The 20554-nt window shown below is 47.1% G+C and overlaps 1 long non-coding RNA gene across 5 annotated transcripts in view; it reads left to right on the top strand.

Moving 5' to 3' along the window:
- Positions 1 to 20554, top strand: part of LOC113875284 — an 84381-nt gene that overhangs the window by 14103 nt on the left and 49724 nt on the right. For 4 of the 5 annotated variants that reach the window (XR_003506224.1, XR_003506222.1, XR_003506223.1 and 1 more), the window contains exons 4-5: positions 16615 to 17382; positions 17525 to 19289. The exons of the other annotated variant lie outside the window; for it this stretch is intronic. This is a non-coding gene — a long non-coding RNA (uncharacterized LOC113875284). The remainder of the gene's footprint in view (positions 1 to 16614; positions 17383 to 17524; positions 19290 to 20554) is intronic. 5 annotated transcript variants of the gene reach the window in all.

Genomic DNA, 20554 nt, shown 5'->3' with positions numbered 1-20554 from the left:
TGGTGGTTCAGATGGTAAAGAATCAGCCTGCAATGCAGGAGACCCGGGTTCGATACCTGGGTTGGGAAGATTCCCCTGGAGAAGGAAATGGCAACCTGCTTGAATATCCTTGCCTGGAGAATTCCATGGACAGAGGAGCCTGGAGGGCTATAGTCCATGGGATTCCAAAGAGCCAGGCTTGACCGTGTGACTTTCACTTTCTCTCTAGATTGTGGACATACCAGGCTCATTCTCACCTCTACGCCTTTGCTTGCGGCCGCGGTTTACCCTGGGGGCAGTTTCCACCCCGTGGACATTTGGCAGTGTCTGGAGACATTTTTGGTTGTCATGACTCAGGGAAGGGTTTGCTACCTGCACCTAGTCCGGGAGACCAGAGATGCCTCGAAACATCCTGCAATAGATAGCATGACCACCACCCCCCACCCCGCCCATGACTAATAGTTACAGGGTGTAAAATGAATGTCATAGTGCTCAGGCTGAGAGACTCTGGGTGAGCCAGTTTTTCCTCCAGAGACTACTGTCCCCCAGTTCCACCTGTGAATACCCTCTGGGTCTCTAAGCTGACTTTGGAGTAGAATAATCTCCTTAGGCTATTTTCCTAACTTTTAAGACCTTAGAGCATCTTTTTAAAAAATTAATTAATATATTATTTTTGGCTCTGCTGGGTCTTCAGTGCTGTTCGGCTTTTCTCTAGTTGTGGAGGGCAGGGGGCTACTCTTCACTGAAGTGCATGGGCTTCTCATAGCGGTGGCTTCTCTTGTTGCAGAGTGTAGGTTCTAGAGTGTGTGGGCTTCAGTTGTGGTGGCTCGAGGGCTCAGTAGTTGTGGTACACAGGCTTAATTGTTTCGTGGCATGTGGGATCTTCCTAGACCAGGGATCGAGCCTGCATCTCCTGTGTTGGCAGGTGGATTCTTTATCACTGAGTCACTAGGGAAGCCCCTCAGAAAAATGGCATCTTAATGCTATAGGTTCAAATTCAGGCGAGTGAGAGCTCCCCTGCCATTCCCACCTGCCTTTTACAGTAAGAATACTGTGAGCGGAGCAATTGTTTTGCCCATTTTAACACGTGTAGGGAGTAAGGAAGGAGAGGGCCTCCATGGGGGTGTGTCTGTGTTGTCTATTTCAGAACAAGGCCTTACAGCTCTTGGCTACTTCCCATCACACTCTGACCAAGCCCAGCAAGGGATGTCTGCCGGGAGTGAGGAGGCAGAATGCTTGGCCCTGCCTTGGCTGCAGCATCCAGACTTTTTTTTTCTGAGAAAGAAGAAGAAGGGAAAAAGCCTGTTAGGCAATGATTTTGGCAGCATCATGCCTTTTCCTCTCCGAAAAATGAGGCAGGACTGTTGAGGTGTGGCCTCCCTGGGTGTAATTTAATCTGGAACGCCTCTCCTCAGCACATGGGTCTCTGCCACACCTCCCAGGGAGCCGGGAGCTGCCACCAACCCTCCATCAGCATTCCTCGGGAGATCTGCTCTCTCAACATGACCCACGGGAATAAAATAGGCGAAGGGGTCTTGGAGACAGCCTGCTCAGTACTGGCAAGCCAGGGTAAAGCTGTTAAACAACACAAGGAAATGTCCGCTGGGATGTAGGAGGCCAGGTGACAGGCTGGTGGCGTGATGCCTCCTGGAAATGGTTTCTTCGCTGTGAGCTTATGGGGGACGTTTATCAGACAGGCCTGCCAGGGGATGAGCCTCCCTCCTGTCTCTGGCAGCCTTTCAGTGCTCGTGATGGTGCCATCCGTGTCGGGCCTGAGAGATGGCTGTGCTACAGGCACCTCTGTCAACACATCTCATTGATTAGCTCTGCTCCTGCGTCCCTGGATCAAAGGAGAAGGAGTAAAAAGTCGGGAGCTACAGTAGCCCCAGCAGCGTAGTATTGGGGCCTGATAGTTCTCAAGACTGCTCCCCTCCGGATCCCCATTCTGTGCACCGCCCCCACACCCAGGGACGGCCTGAGCCTGCCTGCACAATGGCCTTTCAGAAAGATGCATGCTTCTTCTGATTTTTTTTTCCTCATCGAAGTGATGTGGCTGTGATTCATTTTTCCATCATTGACACATTGGACTGCTGTTAAATAGGATTGAAAGTAATTAATCTGGGGTGTAACACCTGAGAATCCCATTCATAAATAATGCTTTCCTTGAGCACCCCAGCACTGGTATGCCAGGGGAGATTTTACAAATCCAAAGTTTGAAGCCCAAACTCACAGGAAAGAGTGTGTACCCAACCCTCTGCCTTTGCATGTGACATTCAATGGCCATCATCAGTATATTGTCATCAGTCCTGTGCACGCATAAACAGTCGTGTCCAGCTCTGCGAGCCCATGGACTGTAGCCCACCAGTCTTCCCTGTCCATGGGATTTTCCAGGCATGATTACTGGAGTGGGTTACAGTTCCTTCTCCAAGGAATCTTCCTGACCCAGGGATCAAATCCACATCTCCTGAGTCTCCTGCATTGGCAGGTGGATTCTTTACCACTGAGCCACCTGGGAAGCCCCATGAAGGGCCATGTTTATGGCACGTACATAAGAGTTTACAGTGTAGATCCACCACCAGCCCCAACCAGGGCTAAAACTCATCTTCCAAATAAAAACCACAAAGGCACTTTAGCAAAAGTTCTGTTCTTTGGCTGCTCGGGCTGCCGAGAAAGATCTGCTGAGAATAAGGCAGGCTGAAATGAGAGTCAGAACACGTGAGTGTGAGGCGTGGAAAGCGAGCATCCCGGAACCATCATCAGCTGGGGCAGAGCTGAATGGTTAAGGGCATGGCCAATCCTGGTGGTGAATTGTGGCTCCATCACTTGTTAGCTGTGTGACCTTGGACAAGTCACCCAGGTTCTCCAAGCACCAGTTTATTCATGATAGTAATAGTACCTGGCCTCATACAGCAATTCTAAGCATTAAAGAACTAATGTGCAGAAAATGTGCAGCATGTCCCTGGGGGTTAATAGTAGCTTCATAAATGTTAGGAAGAAGAAAAAGATGCTGTTGATGATGACATTGTTGATGGTGACGGTCGGTACCTTGGTGTGTGGAATGTACTAAGGGATAATGTACGGCCACATGCCTGATTCAGACCCGTCAGGTAAAAAGCAGGTTTGACCACGTAAAGCGTGCTTGGTGGTAAAGAGGCCAGGAGGAGCAGTTACAGGCACGTCCCTGGGATAAATGTTTGACCTCCAGAGCTGGTCTTGGACCTCTGCCCTTGAGCCCTTCACCTTCATCTGTTTTCCTCCTAGGGCCCATTGTCTGTGCATCCCCAGACTGTGAAGTGATTTTCACGTTAGGGCTGATGAGCCACGGTTAAGAAGGAACATTTGTTGCCCAAATCATCACTCAACATGCTAGTTGGTTTGGTGTGGCTGTTGGATGTGTCTATGCCTTCCTTCCATTGTGTTCACCCGGTGTTGCCAATTCTTGGTGGAGATGGCAAACAGGACATCCCAAGTAGCCAGAATCTGAGTGCCGAGGGCAGAGTGGCCAGTTCAGCAACCAGGATTCTGTGCATCCTTCCTGCTGACTCCACACCTTGTGTTTAACTCAGTTCATCCCTTCATGGGGGCCATCTGAGTCTGTAATCGTCTCAAGAGCTGCCATGTCCTGAGCTAGGCATTCAGTGTACAACTCTCCAAGTGCAATTGCAGTGAAGCTTCACAGCAGCCTGACAAGGAGGCGCTTTTATCTGGCAAGCCTTCTTGGCTGCAAGCAACCCAAGCTGACTTGCTGTTCCAGAAGGAGGGAATTTATTGGAAGGAAACTGGGGGCTACAATGTAAGTGATGACTCTTGCTCTTCAGAAACTGGCCTTATGTTAATTGTCAGAAGGCTGGAACTCAAGGCTGTGGAAAGGGGCAGGGACCCAGTGAGCCCCTGAGAGCCGGGTGGCAGGGAAGAGCTGGTCCTGGTGACCCCTGTGCTGCTTCAATCACCATGACTTCCAGTCTTCTCCAGGTCCTAGTCCCTCAATCTGGATTTGCTGAGTTTTGCATCTGGAGCTGCCATGTGGCTGGGCCAGGGGAGGGAAAAAAAAAAATGCTCTTGTCTGTTAAGCATCAGTAATGCCAGGCAGACTCTATCTTTCACCAACACTATACCCCATTTGGGATCCCCCCAAAAGAGTTGGATGTTTGGGAGGCTGCATTCAAGATAGCCCACACTGGCAAACAACCCCCACAATACATTAATGGCTTTACTGTACAGATTAATAAGCTGATGCTCATAAGGGTTGGGTAGATGACCCAACTTCACACAGACATGAAGTGGCAGAGCTGGGATATGCACTCAAAGTTCAGACATTGGCTTCCCTGGTGGCTCATTCGGTAAGGAATATGAATGCAATGGAGGAGACCGTCTGCAATGTGGGAGATGTGGGTTCGATCTCTGAATCAGGAAGATCACTTGGAGAAGGAAATGGCAAGCCACTCCAGTATTCTTGCCTGGAAAATCCCATGGACAGAGGAGTCTGGGGGGCTACAGTCCATGGGGTTGCAAGGGTCAGTCGTGACTTGGTGACCAAACCACCACCACCAGACACTAAGCACTTAACCACTAAGGTAGGCTCTTCCTTTCAGTTGATACTGCATCTGTTAGGATGAGCTCCGCTGCTGGTAACATGATACTCTTCCCAGACTGATCTAACAATAAGGAAATTTATTAACCTCCAGCCCCAGCATTGGTGAATCCAGGACCTCTGCCATGGCAGCAGGGACCTGTGCCAGCCTCGTCGTTTGGCTGCAGGATAGTAATCACCAGCATCTGGACTCCTGGCTTCCTTGTTCATGTCTCATTGGGGAAAGTGGGAGTAGACTTTCCGATTCTGTCTCCTTAAAGTGCATGAAAGAACGTCCTTGGAAGCCTCTAGCAAATCTCCCCCTCAGTCTCAATGACCAGAATTGGGTCATGTGACCATGACAAAAACACAGGCTGGATATGATTAACCTCAAATCTGTCACTAGAGCTGGTGTCAAACCCTCAACTGCGTGGCCTTTCCAAGATGAGAGTGGGGATTCAGACATTGGGGAGTCGACTGTGGTCCACTGTGGACATGATAATGCATTTAAATAGCCATAAGTGTGTAAGTTTCACATATCTGGTACTTATAACAGGGACCCAGGCTGGTCAATATATTCACCATACTGATTGGAGTCCTAACTCTATAAATAAGTCACTAAAATCCCGCTGCAAAGCAGGAGACATGGGTTTGATACCTGGTTTGGGAAGATGGACAAGGAAATGTCAGTTTCTTTTCTCGAGAAAGGGCCTCAGTCTTTAATTCAGGAGCTTTCAAGCTTTTGTGAACGTGATCCACTCTTAAAACATATATTTTAAGTCCCAATTCTAGTACACATGTGGAACTTCTCTTCCTCTCTGGTCCTTTTTCTTCTCAACCATAAAGGTGTACTACTCTCCTTTCTCTTATTTTTGGGGCATCTCGTCTTCTGTCATGACTTGAACTATCCTCTTGGGTTAAATCCTACATTTCTGTTTGACTCTAATCTTAAATTCTGTGCTATATAGTCAGGGTGTCTACTACCAATTTTCTCCAAATTCCAGCAACACTCTTTGTCCAAAATAGAACTGATAATCTTGTATAATCTCTATAACGACCCTTTAACAACACAGTTTTGAACTCCTGGGGTCCTCCTATATGCCTATTTTTAAAACAAATAGTACAGTACCACATGATCTGTGGTTGTTTGAATCTGTGGTTGTGGAATTGTGGATGCTGACTGTAAAGTTATCCATCCCCCCCTCACTTCTCAACTCTGGAGGAGTGGAGCCCCTAACTCCCATCCCCACCCCCATTGTTTAAGAGTCAACTGTACTTGCCTCCTTCTCTGACTTCCTTATTCCTTTAAAAGGCACTTCATCTGCTCAGCCACTTGAGCTAGAAACCACAGCTTTATCTCTGGTTCTGCCCTCTCCCTTTCCCTGCATATCTAGTCAGTAAGTTCAGAATAGTCTGTCTTAAAATCTCCTGAAATGTTTTCTCCATTCCCATTCATGCTTCTGCATTATTGCTGCATTCTCCCACCTGGCCTTCTTTTTTCAAACCATTTTTGTGGCTCCTTAATTTTATTTTTCCAAAGAATTGGTTTTATGTCTTACTACTACTTGTTTCTGGAGAAGGAAATGGTAACCCACTCCAGTATTCTTGCTTGGAGAATTCCATGGACAGAAGAGCCTGGTGAGCTACAGTCCATGGGGTCACAAAAAGTTGGACACAATGGAGTGACTAACACTTTCTAGTGCACATAAACAGGTAAATTCCTGAAATAAAGAGTTTTAAAAACCAAAGCTTGTCCTTAATGAATGCGATACAGACTTAAAAGAATGGTTCCCGAAGTGTGGTTCTGAATCAGCAGCAGCAGCAATGTTACCTGGGAACCTGTTAGAGACACAAATTCTCAGGCCCCACCCCTAGACAGGTGGTTTCAGAAGGTCTGGTTGCTTTACCAAGTCTTCCAAGTGACTCTGACACATGCTAAAGTTTGAGAATGACTGCATAAAAATATTATACTATTCTAACCTGTTTCTTTTTTTTTTAAAAAAGTGTTGTTTGTAGGCCAGACATTTACAGGTAACTTAAAATTACTTTTAGAAAACCTCTGAGCCCCCTGGGGCTCCTTCTGGCCTCCCTTTCCAAACTCATCTTGACCATGTGCTCTTCAAAAACCTTGCTCTGGTTTTTGGGATGGTTTTCCTTCAGCCAAACTTCTTCTTTTTTAAAAATAATTTTCTTTCTTTATTTATTTTTGGCTGTGCTGGGTCTTTGTTGCTGGATGGGTTTTTCTCTAGTTGTGGCCAGCAGGGTCTACCCTCTGGTTGCTGTTCACAGGCTTCTTCTCCCTGGTAGCTCAGCTGGTAAAGAATCCACCTGGGATGTAGAGACCCTGGTTGGGAAGATCTCCTGGAGATGGGATAGGTTACCCACTCCAGGATTCTTGGGCTTCTCTGGTGCCTCAGATGGTAAAGAATCCGCCTACAATGCAGGAGACCTGGGTTCAATCCCTGGGTTGGAAAGATGCTCTGGAGGAGGAAATGGCAACCCAATCCAGTATTCTTGCCTGGAAAATTCCTTGGATAGAGGAGCCTGTGGGCTGCAGTCCATAGGGTCCCAAATGACTGAGTGACTGGACGACTGAGCATGCGCAAGTTAGGGCCCTTGCATTCAAGGCAGAGTTCACACACAGCCTGGCTGGCTGTTTGACCTCAGGCAAGCCTATTCACGCCTTTAGGCTCAGTACCATGGGGCTGATATTAAGAAAACCCCCTTAAGCTCCTTTATAGAGTTGTCAAAGGTCAACTAAGATAGAACTCATGAACATGTCACCTAAGAGGATTTGCACCCTTAACACCTAAGGTATTGACCCATAAGCCACATTTGTAACATGAAGCACAGCCCTCCCAAGGAAGCTGCAAGAGTGTGGCCTAGAAGTCCATGGAGGGAGCCAGCAAACAAGAAAATAGCTACTTGGCTTCTCAAAGGAATCCTGAGCCCCAGGGGCTAAAGGAGGGCTTTGGTGATTTGCATAATTATTTGCATATCCTTTGCCAGTCATTCCAGGCAGGTGGCTGATCCCTCCTCCAACCATCCTCAGCCTCTACACCTTCAGGTCCCGCCCCCTCCCCTGGCTGGAGCCCAGCGTGGACCAGTGGTGGGTTGGGCTCCCCCTGGGGGGCTCCCCCTGCCTTCCCCACCCCCCACCTCCCAGAAGCCAAGTGGGGATGGGGGCGAAGGCAGGTCTGTGGAGAGTTCAGAGCCACGCTGCCTGATGGATGGCAGCCCTTAAGCGTGACTGAGCTTCCACAGTTGAAACCATTAAAGGTTATTCTCCTTTTAATTCTCTGTGGTCGTTCTCACTCCTTCCTTAGAGAAACCTCTGATTTTCACTTGCGAGACGCTTGGCTGCGCTTGTCACACCCTAAAAGGTGATTTCAGTTCTCCGATGCCAAAGAACCTTTTCTGCTAATCAAAACACAGCTGCAGAAGCCCGTGTGATCCGCTAATGGGCCCCCCAACTCCGGGGTATGTCTGTCTGTACCTGGGAAAATAGATATAATTAGGATAACAGATATCATATGTATATGCTAATACAGCAGGTAAAAGTGACTAGCGATGAGACAGGGCTGGAGTTTGCCAAGTCCCGTCAGACCAGCTGTGCCCCTCACCCAGAAGCCCAGCCCAGAACCAGCCCTGGTGCCCTCTTTCCATCTGCTTGTCCCCCCTCCACTGGACCCTCTCATACAAATTATTATTCTTTTCCATACAAAAATAGATCCCCATGCTGTTGTTCAGTTATTTAGTTGTGTCCCACTCTTTGCGACTCCATGGACTGTAGCATGCCAGGCTTCCCTGTCTTCCACTATCTCCTGGAGTTTGTTCAAATTCATATCCGTTGAATCAGTGATGCTCTCTAACCATCTCATCCTCTGCTGCTCCCTTCCCCTTTCGCCTTCAGTCTTTCCCAGCATCAGGGTCTTTTTCAATGAGTTGGCTCATCGCCTGGATCCCCACGTGCTGTGCTGTGCTTAGTTGCTTCTGTCATGTCCGACTTTTTGCAACCTCATGGATTGTAGCCTCCCAGGCTCCTCTGTCCATGGGGATTCTCCAGGCAAGAATACTAGAGTGGGTTGCCATTCTCTCCAGGGGAGGGGGATATTCCCAACAGGTATTGAACTCAGGTCTCCGGCATTGCAGACAGATTCTTTACCAGCTGAGCTACCAGAGACACCCATAGATTCCCCACCCTTTTCTGCAAAGACTCAGTAACCCCAGATCTGATGAGGCTGCAGGAAGCTTAGCATCTGAGAGGCAAGATTACTGTTTGGGCTTTGTTCTGTTCCCACAGTAGCAGCATCATGACCAGACCTGGCAAATTGTTACCGAGACTAAATTCCCTTTTTCAAAAGGAACCACATTAGGAAGTTTGGTGTCAGGAGTCAGAAGTCCAAGGTTTGAGCTGTGTGTCCGCTTCTTTCTGGTGGTGTGAGCCTGGGTGAGCGATTTACCTCTCTGTTTCTCAGGTTCCTCCCCTTAAAATGGGCATAATAACACTACCAACCTGAAAGGGCCTGGCAGGCTGCAAGCTGGTACCTGATGTTATTCTTTGTAATGGGTTCGTAGGAGGGGAAGAGAGTCAAGGATCAGGCTCAGGTCCTGAGAGCACTATATCCCTCTGTCTTGGAGAAACGACTTCACCTTTTTGAATCTGTTTCCTCATCTGTAAAATGGGCTATCATTGCCTACTTTCCTGGGCTATTAGGAGGGTCAAATAGACAGTGGATAAAAGTCATGGTATATAAGAGTAGAGCACAGAAGCTAGTTTATATATGGAATAATGGTGTCTGCATCTCTTGAGGGCTCCAAGCATGATGTCATGGGTTGAAGATGGGTTGAAGAAGACCTTGCTCCCATCCAAACTTTGAGTAAAATTTACTCAAAGTTGTGCAGGCAGACCACATGGGCACTTTTACCAAGCAGTGCAGGCATTCAACTTGCGCATCCAGTTTCTGCCAAACCATAAAGCTCTGCATGTGGACATCTGACTTTTGTGTTGGAATTGGGACCTTTTTCATTTCTGTATGCTCTGGGCCTAACATCGTATCTAGTAGCATTGGTGATGTTCAAGAAATATTTATTGGTTGCCTGAATCAATGGGTGAATAGATGCTAAATCACATCATAAATTTATTTCTCTGCCCCCCTGGGCAGAGCAGGATGCTGCAGAATCCTGGTCCCTCTACAAATGGTGAGGACAATTGTTGTATAGTACAGATGGGCTTTGGACTTAGAACCACATTCAAACCTTGGTTTTGCCATGTCCTAGAAATTTGAACTTCAGCTTAAGAAAATTTGCTGAACCTCAGTTTGCCTCATCTGTAAAATGGGGATAAAAATACTGCCTCCTTTATAAGGTTATTATGCAGATTGCTGAAACTTGTACCTTCCAGTGCCTGCAGATTCCCACAAGGAAGGTAGAGAAATTAAAGTGGAACTTCTTCCTTTCTCTCCACCCTTCTTCCTTAATCATTACACAGATTTCAGGGATATTTCAGATCTGGTCCATTCCCAAGCCCCAGGAAGTGATTCTGATTCTTTATCTCACTGTGGCATTGATGCTTTTTTTTTCTGTTGAAGGCATCAATATTCGTTCAATAGTATAAGTCTTAAATAAGCATTTAAATGACATATTACAGATGATGAAAGTCATTTCCTCACAGAAGATTATCTCACATGATCATGTTTCCATCGTTATCTGGGGCCTCTGTAGTTGGCAAATCTCCGGAGCTACTTAAATGATAACATTAGTTCTAATACCATGTAAAATGACTAGTTCCTCAGGGTAGGTTTATTTTTAATAGAGTATGTCAGCAGCAAATAGCTCAGAAGACCCCAGAGGAAAAAATACAGCTCCTGAAGGCAGTGAAGTGATGATATAGATATATTTAATATCTATATTAAAAACCTTTTAGGTGCCATGGTGATATTGAATGGAATAGTAAGACATATGCAGGCAAAATCCTGGGCTGTTTATAGGGCCTGATGCAGCGTGCATTACAGGTACCTTTGAGGTTGTTCGAAGTCAAATCTGGGCTTCAAAAATCTTTGACAGATGTAACCCTCAGTAGTAAAATACTCGGAAACACAAGCTGAGAGAGAGAGAGAGAAAAAAAAAAAGACTTCCTTTTTTCCCACTCCTTGAGTCCATTGATAAGTTTGCTGCACTATTAAAATGTTTAATCACTCGCCTCCAGCAAAAGCAACCTTCCATCTGAAGTTGCAATTTATTAGAGTGCCCAGAACACACTTGCTATTCACCCAAAAGATGGCTGGGGGGATCCTTAGAGGGAAAAGAAACCACAAGTTCAAATGAAGCATAGAGTCACAGATGAACAGATTGAAAAGCAACATTATTTTGGGGTCAGTGTCAGGGGAGATAATGTCAAACTTGCACCCGAGTTCCTAACCTGAAAGCACACGGTTGAGTCACGGGGCGGTAGCAGCTTAGGTCCAGCCTGAGCTGCAGCCCTGGGACCATTGCTGGGACCAGACGTGTAACAGGGAGGGGCGAGGGGGCAGCAGGGGATGAGGCTGCATGCTGGGGGCCTCTGCCTTCCCAGAAAAGGCACTCCTTTCTGCTCAGGGTGCAGTTTCAGCTACACACACCATCCCTTCCCTCTGAGCTTTGTGGGAGCGAATCTCACTCTAGCCTTTCAGACTTAACCAAAGGCAAGCTGAATTCTGGGGCAAGGCAATGCGTCTGAGGTAGTGATTGCCATCAGACTATGAACACTGAGGCTGTCTTAGGACCAGTGAGGCATAACACTGTGGACCTCACCCTTCGAGGCAAGGGGGGTGGAGGCCCTTTGGATGATCACAAATAATTAACCCCTTCTGGTAAGCGGTCATTCCAGACTGTGACTTGAAGGACACCTAAGAGGTAATGAGTAAACTGAGAATCATGAGGTCACAAGTCTCTAAAAATTGATGAATACGGATATAGGGAATTCCTGGGTCAATGGCTACCCAAATAGCTAAAATTCATTTTAAAAATCATATAATCATATCCCAATCTTGTTTATGAGGAATAACAGGTATTCTGGCAGGAAAGGGTACCATAACCTGACATATCTGGGAACTATATATCATGAAGAGTCACATGGTCTATCAATCGCTCGGATACGTTCTGAAGTGAAAAGCTAGCCAACAAAATGGGTTTCACTCTGCTCAATTAGTGTTTCCCAAAATTATTTGGCTATGCATTCCTTTCTTCACAGAATGACTAGCATCATCTTACTCTTATGAAACCTAGTTTCAGAATCACTGTGTGATGGGCAGAATTCTAAAAATGCTCTCCCTTTGCCAAGACTTTCTTCTTCTGGTTATTCAATCAAACCCTAATGCAGATAGTGCTGTGAAGGGATTTCACAGGTGTAATTAAAGTCCTACCTACACTGACCTCATGGCAGGGAGATGACCTGGGTGGGCCTGACCTAATCAGTTGAGCCCTGAAAGATTGAGAAGGCTTGAAGTTCCATCACTCCCTGGCTTTGAAGTTGAAGGGGACCACATGGGGAGGAATGTGAATGACCTGGAGAAGCTGAGAGTGATCCCCAGCTGACAGCCAGCTGATACATGGGGACATCACACCTGTAGCTACAAGGAATGGGACTGTGCCAACAACCTGAGTGGCACTAAAAGCAGATTCTTCCAGCCAGAGCTCCCAGACAAGAGTCCAGCTTGGCTGACACTTTGATTTTGGCATTGAGAATGCCAGGTGAACCCACCCCAGTTTCTGCTCCACAGAACTGTATGATAATAAATGATTCTTGTTTTAAGTCACTGTTTGTGGAAATTCACTCATGATTTAGTTATAAAAAACACACATGCTGATTCAGAAAAATCAAAGCAGAATTAATTGTGGTCCACTCTTCCCTATCCCATTACATTTATAAGGTGTCTTGCATGCATGCTAAGTCACTTCAGTTGTGTCTGACTCTTTGCAACCCCATGAACTGTAGCCCTCCAGGCTCCTCTGTCCATGGAATTCTCCAGGCAAGAATACTGGAATGAGTTGCCATGCCCTCCTCCAGGGGATCTTCCCAATCCAAGGATCGAACCTGTGTCTCTTATATCTCCTGCATTGGCAGGCATGTTCAGGTTCTTTACCACTATCGCCACCTGGGAAGCCCATAGAGTGTCTTGCACATAGCAAAACATTTCCGTCTAATCAGATCCTACCAGTGATGAGTAGGGCAGGTGTCTCCATTTTTTACAGGCGATTGAAGAATTTGCCCAAGTCACTCAGCCTATAAATACACACAAGATGACTTGAAGGGGGCTATTTGTGACTTAGGGTTGGGGTTTTCCTTTACTTCCTCCTTCTTTCAAATCGGAAAAATGTGAGCAATGGGAGACATTGCAGTTGGGAACTTGCAAAGGAGGATGAAAAAAAAAAATTCAGAGAACACGTCAGACCAAGGGTTTGACTACTTTTTCAGGGAGGTCTTTGCTTTTGTCCCTTGTCTCTGACCAGAAAAGCATGTTAGAAAATGGACTCACAGCTGCGAGCCAGTGACAGTGTGTTGGGGCAGGGTGCGTGGAGGCTTCTGGAAGTGGACGGCGGGGATGCTTTATTTGGATGACTAAGGGCAAGACACACAGGCCTATAATATTGGAGGAACAGTGTCTGCAGGCTGACCTCCTAGGTGGGTGGTTTGCCGAGTTGGGGCTGTCAGCATAAACCATCTGCTTTCTCTGCCACGAGTAGCATTTCTACCTGTGCTGCCCACAGACCTTCAAAGGGCCCCTAACTTAGCATTATGGAGCCGAGCAGTCACCCAGCACCACCTTCATGGACGCAAGGGAGCCTAGGGTCCAGGAAAGTAGCAAGATTCCTTCCAGGTCACAGGTGCCCTGACTTGCCATTCAGGGATTCCCTTCTCACACACACACCCCCCAATATTTAGCCATCTTATCACAGCAGTTCTCCATGTTGGTTAATGATCACCTCCTGATGAACCAGAGCTCCTTACTAAGCAAATGCAGCATGCGTGTTTTGTGTCCAGCATGAGTCAGGAGTGTGTTAAGTGTTTACTTTCGTGGTAATAATAATAGAGTCCAGTGCTGATAGAGTGCAGACCCACTGCTGGATACTGTCTTGAAAGGGCCTCTAGTTCACTCACTTCATCTGAACAACGAGCCCATGAGGTCTTGGGGAAGTCCTCAGGGTTCTTAACGAATGTTTCTGGCCAGAGGTGGGCACAGGTTTTGTAGAACCTGAAGCATCTATGATTTGGTGGTGGGCTTCTCCGATAGCTCAGTAGGTAAAGAATCCAACTGCAATGCAGGAGACACAGGAGATGCAGGTTTGATCCCTGGGTCAGGAAGATCCCCTGGAAAAGGAAATGGCAACCTACCCTGGTATTCTTGCCTAGAAAACCTAATGGACAGAGGAGCCTGGTGGGCTATAGTCCAAAGGGTTACAAACAGTCCGACATGACCAAGCGTGCAAGCATCTTCAAGAAAGGGAATCCAAAGTTACCAGAATAAAATTAGGTACAGGGTCCTGGAAGGCACCCCAAAAAGAGAAGGGCTCTGAAGTATCATGGTAAGTCTGCCTCGAGTTCCCTCTTCCTCCCCAGCAAACATTAGAGCTGTCTCTTCCCACCCCCATGAAGTTAGCCAGGCCAGGTAGGTGACCTGCATTGGTCAATGTAATGTGAGTAAATTTCACATGTGTCTCTTCTAAGAGGAAGTTTTGAGAGTCAGTATGTGATTCCCCTGGAGAAGGCGATGGCACTCCACTCCAGTACTCTTGCCTGGAAAATCCCGTGGACGGAGGAGCCTGGTAGGCTGCAGTCCATGGGGTCGAGAAGAGTCAGACACGACTGAACAACTTCACTTTCACTTTTCACTTCATGCATTGGAGAAGGAAATGGCAACCCACTCCAGTGTTCTTGCCTGGAGAATCCCAGGGACGGGGGAGCCTGGTGGGCTGCCATCTATGGGGTCACACAGAGTCGGACACGACTGAAGCAACTTAGCAGCAGCAGCAGCCGAAGCATGTGATTCCCCACTTTGCTCCCTGACCCTGACATTCACAATCCCTGGACAGATGATGGGGGTGTGTGCTAAGATGGACCCTTCTTTGCCCTGGGACTCCAAGTCATTATGATGGTTACAGCATCCTCTCTTGGCCCCCTGCCCTTGTCAACCCGCGGTAAACACAGAGCATAAGTGAGAAATAAGCTTTCACTATATTCATTCCCGCAGATGTTGGAAAAACATTTTTTTCTTTTAATTACAGTATACCTAGCTTAACCTAACTTATACAGGTAGAAGACTCTTGTTCCCATTTTCTGGAGGAGGAATCGAAGCACAGGAAGGTTTAGTTACTCACCCAAGGTCACACAGCTAGTCAGCAGTGGATGGGGGTCAATGACTCTGTTCCCCAGTGACACCAGGGAAGGGTGGGTCCTTTCGTGTACTGATGGTATTTGTCCCATCTAGAGGCTGCTACTCAGCTCCAGCTGATGGTTGTAAAAGAGGAATGTGAGTCAACTGTTGCCAGATCTTCCGATTTTTTGTTTTTAAAGAGAGGTTGTAAATCCAGAGTTTTAATGTGAAATCCTGATTACTATACATAGGCAGCTGATTGAAGCAGTTTTCCTTTTTTGAACATGGCGAGATCAAGACATCAGAGGGCTTGATTTTGTTCACCAGTTTGGGACCTTCCAACCCTAACCTCCAACTTCTCACTAAAAACAAAAACAAACAAACAAAACAGAAAGCAACTGAAAATTCAAGCCAGTAACAGGTATGTGCTAAGTGACAAAGTCAGGATTATAAGTTGGGCAGGGAAAGCCAGAGAGGGGGTGGGAACAGATGCAGTGGTCTAAGAAGCCTCCGGAGAGCTGATACGACCAGGCAGGGAGGGTTGCAAGCAGATGTTTGTGTCCAGAGAAAAGAGGTTTCATGCAGTAAGATGACTGAGCTTGGGTTTTTGTTCCTGGAAGTAAAGAAAGTTCACATATATTTTTCAAGGACTTAAAAGCATAGAAAATGTTTTGTTAGGGTTATTCAAATTTTTCTAGGAAGCCACCATCCTTAGACACAAATTTACCTCCAAGGAAACATGCATCCTTCTATATGGTGAGTACCTGGGAGCTTGACTGTCAACGTGAGCCTGTGAGATGGAGCAGGATGTGGCCAGGGGTCACTGAGCCGAAGAGACAAGGGACTTCCTGGAAACAGAAGATCCGCTCGGACACAGTGGTCCTTCATAAATCCCTGATGAGCCCAAGGTATTTCCATCTGCCTTGTTTTTTCTTCCGCCGTTTGTCTGTGGGGCTCAGCACGTTCGTGGTGAATGAAAACAATGAGCAGTTAAGAAGGTCATGTCCACGAGACTCTTAACACGAAGGCTCTGACAAGGAAAGTCAAGGTCAGCAGAGAATAGCGTGCGTTCAGAACATCTGACCTCATGCATTAACCTGCAGGTTCCCAAAGCACAAAGGGGAACATGAAAGGCGTTAAGAATAAATGGACCCCTGGTGGAAACAGAATCTCGGAGGCCAAGATTTGGAAAACCGAGTCCCACAGTGAAACAAGCCCCTTTGCATGACTTCTCAGAACTTTAATAAGCCCGACCACCATGTGCCTCCGACAGCACAACATGGCACCCTGCTTGGCTGGGGGACCCCTTTTCTTCACCCCAAATCTCTTGGGAAAGAACGTGACAAGAAGGCTCTTGGAGACATGCTGGCTAGTTTTTCCTTGGTGGCTTTTTCTCCTCACCTCTCAATATCCTAGCCTTTTTCTTTCCAAGTTTCTTTTAGAATGACATTGTTCTCTTTTCCTGGTGGTGGCTCAGACAGTAAAGAATCTGCCTGCGATGCAGGAGACCTAGGTTTGCTCCCTGGGTGGGGAAGATCCCCTGGAGAAGGGAATGGCAATTCTTTCCAGTATTCTTGCCTGGAGAATCCCATGGACAGAGTAGCCGGTGAGGGGCGGGGTAGGGGGGTGGGGGGTGGTGGTGGTGGGACTACAGTCCCTGGGGTCACAAAGAGTCAGATACCACTGAGTGACTAGCACTTTTTCTCTTTTCAGGAAATGGATCATTTCTACTTATCCTACTTACCCCTTAGTTTCAACAAGTAGGTGGTGCGGTGGAGACTGGGGAGGGGCTGGGGGGTGGGCAGCAGGTCCTTGCATATCAGTCACTGTCACTTTATGTTCTGGGGACTACCCCTGTTCTCCAAGGACTGACTTTTCACAGTTGGAATTTCCAGCCCTCGGGAGACAGAGAAGGCAAAGGGACAAAGCACTTGGGAGGTAGCAGCCTTCTAAAAGAAACACTGCCTCTGCTTGGGGACACGTACTGAGGAAGGCGGAAAAGGGAGAGGAGGAGAAACCCCTGAGTGCTGACCCACAGGGGCCCCTTTTATGGCCTTCCTGTTTATGGCTGAGAAGTAAACAGCCTGGGAGCCAGGTCGTCTCCGACGGCAGCTGGGGCACTGCTCGAGCTGGCTGGGGACCCTCTCTTTCTGGGTGGCAATGGGCGGGGAATCTGCCAGTCACGAAAGTCTCAGAGGACTTATTTTTTTTTTAAACCAGCATCTTGGGGCATTTTCCCTTCAGCTCACACCATCTGCTTTACCCTCCTCATTGGTCCTGCAGCTTTCGGTGGTGGAGGGGGGTGCAGGGGGGCACAGCTGGGAATCTGTGTGTGCAGGCAAGGGGTGAGGATCCCAGCTGTGACACTTAGCAGCTGTGTGACCTCAGGCGAGCCCTGCACCTCTCTGAGCCTCTTCTGTAGCTGGGTAGGAGGATGTGGAGACTGCCTGTGAACAGCCCTGACAACTTGCCTGGCATGTGGTAAGTGTCAATACACCCCTGATGATTTCAACTGCCCTCCTGACTAAGCCCCCAGGGTCTTAGCTGACGGGAGGGGGTGGGGGGCTGAGAGGGGGAGGAGGGGTCAGGCCCACCTCTGAGAGGTTCCCTGGCCTCGGTCCAGACAGCCGCTCTCTCTCTGGATCGGAACCTGCGGTACTCTGCCTCCTGAGAAATGTGGGCTGTGATGGACGACTAGATGGTGCCCCAACTAAGATGAAGAACACGGCGCCGGGGGCAGCAGACACCAGGAGAATCAATAAACTATAATTATCAAGAGCGGTGTCTGTGAGAGGTGTGGAGTCCTGTGGACAGAGAGAGACAGAGGAGGGGGCGAGAGCGAGACACACGCACATCCTGAGAGATGCAGAAGACGCATGCGCCCAAGGACGCGAAAGCCAGAAGGGAGAAGCAGAATGGGTGTGATGTACACAGGCCCTCCACCCCTGCGCCGCACCCCGCCCCACCCCCGGCCCCAACCTTGCTGATGGGCCTGGCAGAAGGTGCAAGAGCAGGTCTCCCACCTATTTATATAGCCCTCAGCTTTTTACATTCTCCAAGTCCTCAGCCATATCATTTTTTTGCATTACAAAAAGAATATCAGAGCCTCAATATAAGAATGGATTCCACTGATAACATCGAATCCATTCATTTGATTAGGCTGAGATGCGAAGTCAATATAGATTGCAATATATTGCTTTAGAAACATGACTTCCACATCACCAGGGTCTTCATCGTCCCTGAGTTTACCACTGTCCTCTGGGCCCACCACTACTCCATGCGGTTTTTGATCCAGCACTTCTGGAACTGATGTACGAGACTGTCACCAGGAGTTCTTGAGGAGCCTCGTGTACCCGCTGCTGTCAGTGAGCTCTGCCTGTTGCTGCTTAACCTGATATAGTGTGAAGCCTTCTTGAAATGCTACCTTTTCTGATCCCCAACACTTGAGGTCTCACCACTCCCCCGAGAAAGGATTATTGAATCTGTGTTCATTTTCTTGGCCCCATTTGATCTGGGAACCTAGTGACCTTTATCAGCACACAACTGGCCTGATTTGAAGTCATTTGGGGTTGGTGTGTCTTCTGAATTTATTAGAGAGGTTCTCATAGGAGGCATGCTTTTGTGACACTCAGATTGTCAGAGTCCCTCCCCATGTCCTTTTTTAAGGTTAGTATTTTTTTTTTTTTTTAAACAAACGCATGCAAACTAGTTTTACTTTGGGCTTTATTGTGTGCCTGGCACCAGCCTAAGCATTTTACAAGCATTATCTCAGTCAGCACTTAATCTCAATGGCACCAATAACAACTATTTCTTCCCTCATTTGTGGGAGCTATTTCTTCCCTCCCTGTCACAGAGCTCACAGGTGGCCGAGCTTAGTGGATGCCCAGGCCAGCCTGGAAGCCCGGGGCCATCACCACCTTTCCCAGAGAGGAAACTGAGCCTGAACAGATTAACACCCAGGGCCTCACAGCTCACCAGAGTTAAGTGACCAGACGGGGTTGGATCAGGCCCCCCAACTCCCAGAGAAGTTGAAGTGAAAATGAAGGTACACAATAAAACCCAGCCTGCATTGGGGGTCTCCAGGATGGTCCCACACTTCCCCCCATCTCCTTCCTACCACCTTGAAGGATGCACACAGCCTTTCCAGCTCTAGGGGACACATGGCCGCCCAGGATCCCAGGCGGCAGGGACACAGGGCTCCTCTGAATTCTCTTTCCATTCTGGATTGGGGGCAGGTGGGGGGACCATCCAGAAAGCTCCCTCTGGCTTAGAAGCAGAAGGAAGAGACCTGTGTGTGTCCACTTGGCTGAGGGACCCTCGGTGAGAAGACTGTTCCTGGGTTTGGGTGGCCATCAGGCGCAGGCACCCACAGCTCTCACCTGGTGCGGGTGAGTGATGGACACCTGCACAGCTGCCCGTTTGGGTTTCTGTCCCTCATCACCCAGCTCTCTAATCGGCCAGCACAGCCTCCGCCTTGGGGAAAGGAGAATGTGATTTCTACTTTGTTTCTTTCTCTTTTTTTTGTTATTTTGAATTGACCTGGGGCAAAGTGCTGCAGGGAGTTTCCCTTTATTCCTATCTTTTCTTTTCTGTTTTGTGTCAGTTTCAACTGTATACAACTGTTGGAGAGTTTAATTTGGATACAATGAAGGCAGATACCAGAAACATAAATTACTTTCAAGACTCTGAGCTTTGAGAATTGGTTAGGATTCTTTCCCCTTTCAAAACTCAGTGCAACTTTTCTACTCAGTAACTTATTCTCTTACTTGATAAGATATCATAGAGAAAGGATGGCTTAAAAAAAAAAAAAAAGAAGTGCTGTGTGTGTGTGTCTGTGTGTGTTTTCTACTTTAATGAAAAGAAAAGCAGAAACACAGAATGATACTCTGTTAAGAAATGGCTACCTAATTTATGCCTCCCCCAAAACCCCTTTCCATTTTGGTAACCATAAGTTTGTTTTCTATGACTGTGAGTCCTTTCTGTTTTCTAAATAAGTTCATTTGTATTATTATTATTTTTTTTCTTCCACATATAAGTGATATCATATGATATTTGTCTTTGGCTTACTTTATTTAGTCTGATTATCTTGAATTAGAAAGTTGGACTAACATATGCACACTACAACATATAAAATAGATAAGCAACAAGGGAACTTACTCAATATTTTGTAATAACTCACAAGGGAAAAAAATCTGAAAAGGAATACACACACATACATATATATAACTAAATCACTGCTATGCATATCTGAAACTAACACAATATTGTAAATCAACTATACTTCAATTTAAAAAATATTAAATTCACCAGAGGAAAAAGAAAGAAAGAAACAGGTTTTCTGCTCAGCAAACATTACCCTATGGGTTGCTTACAAGTAGGGTTCCTTACAACCAGGGCTAGCTTTCTCCAGTTTTATTGACTTCAAACCCAAATTATGCTGACTCTTAAAAGACATTCAGAACACAAATGTGAGACTTTACAAAAGGCCTAAAACATGGAAAGGCTATGGAGCAGATTCTCTTTAAACTCAAGTTGCATGAGGTAGAGGAAAATTTTCCGCAAATTTAGCCCATGGGTTTCTGTTTTACTGGGGGAGAAAGGGCCATCTGTGTTACCCTAAGCCGAGGAATCATTTTAATTAGATGTTTTTGCA

Source organism: Bos indicus x Bos taurus, chromosome 18 (assembly GCF_003369695.1).
Source record: "Bos indicus x Bos taurus breed Angus x Brahman F1 hybrid chromosome 18, Bos_hybrid_MaternalHap_v2.0, whole genome shotgun sequence".
Classification (NCBI taxonomy): Eukaryota; Metazoa; Chordata; class Mammalia; order Artiodactyla; family Bovidae; genus Bos; species Bos indicus x Bos taurus.
This window is presented reverse-complemented; position numbering and strand designations above follow the sequence as displayed.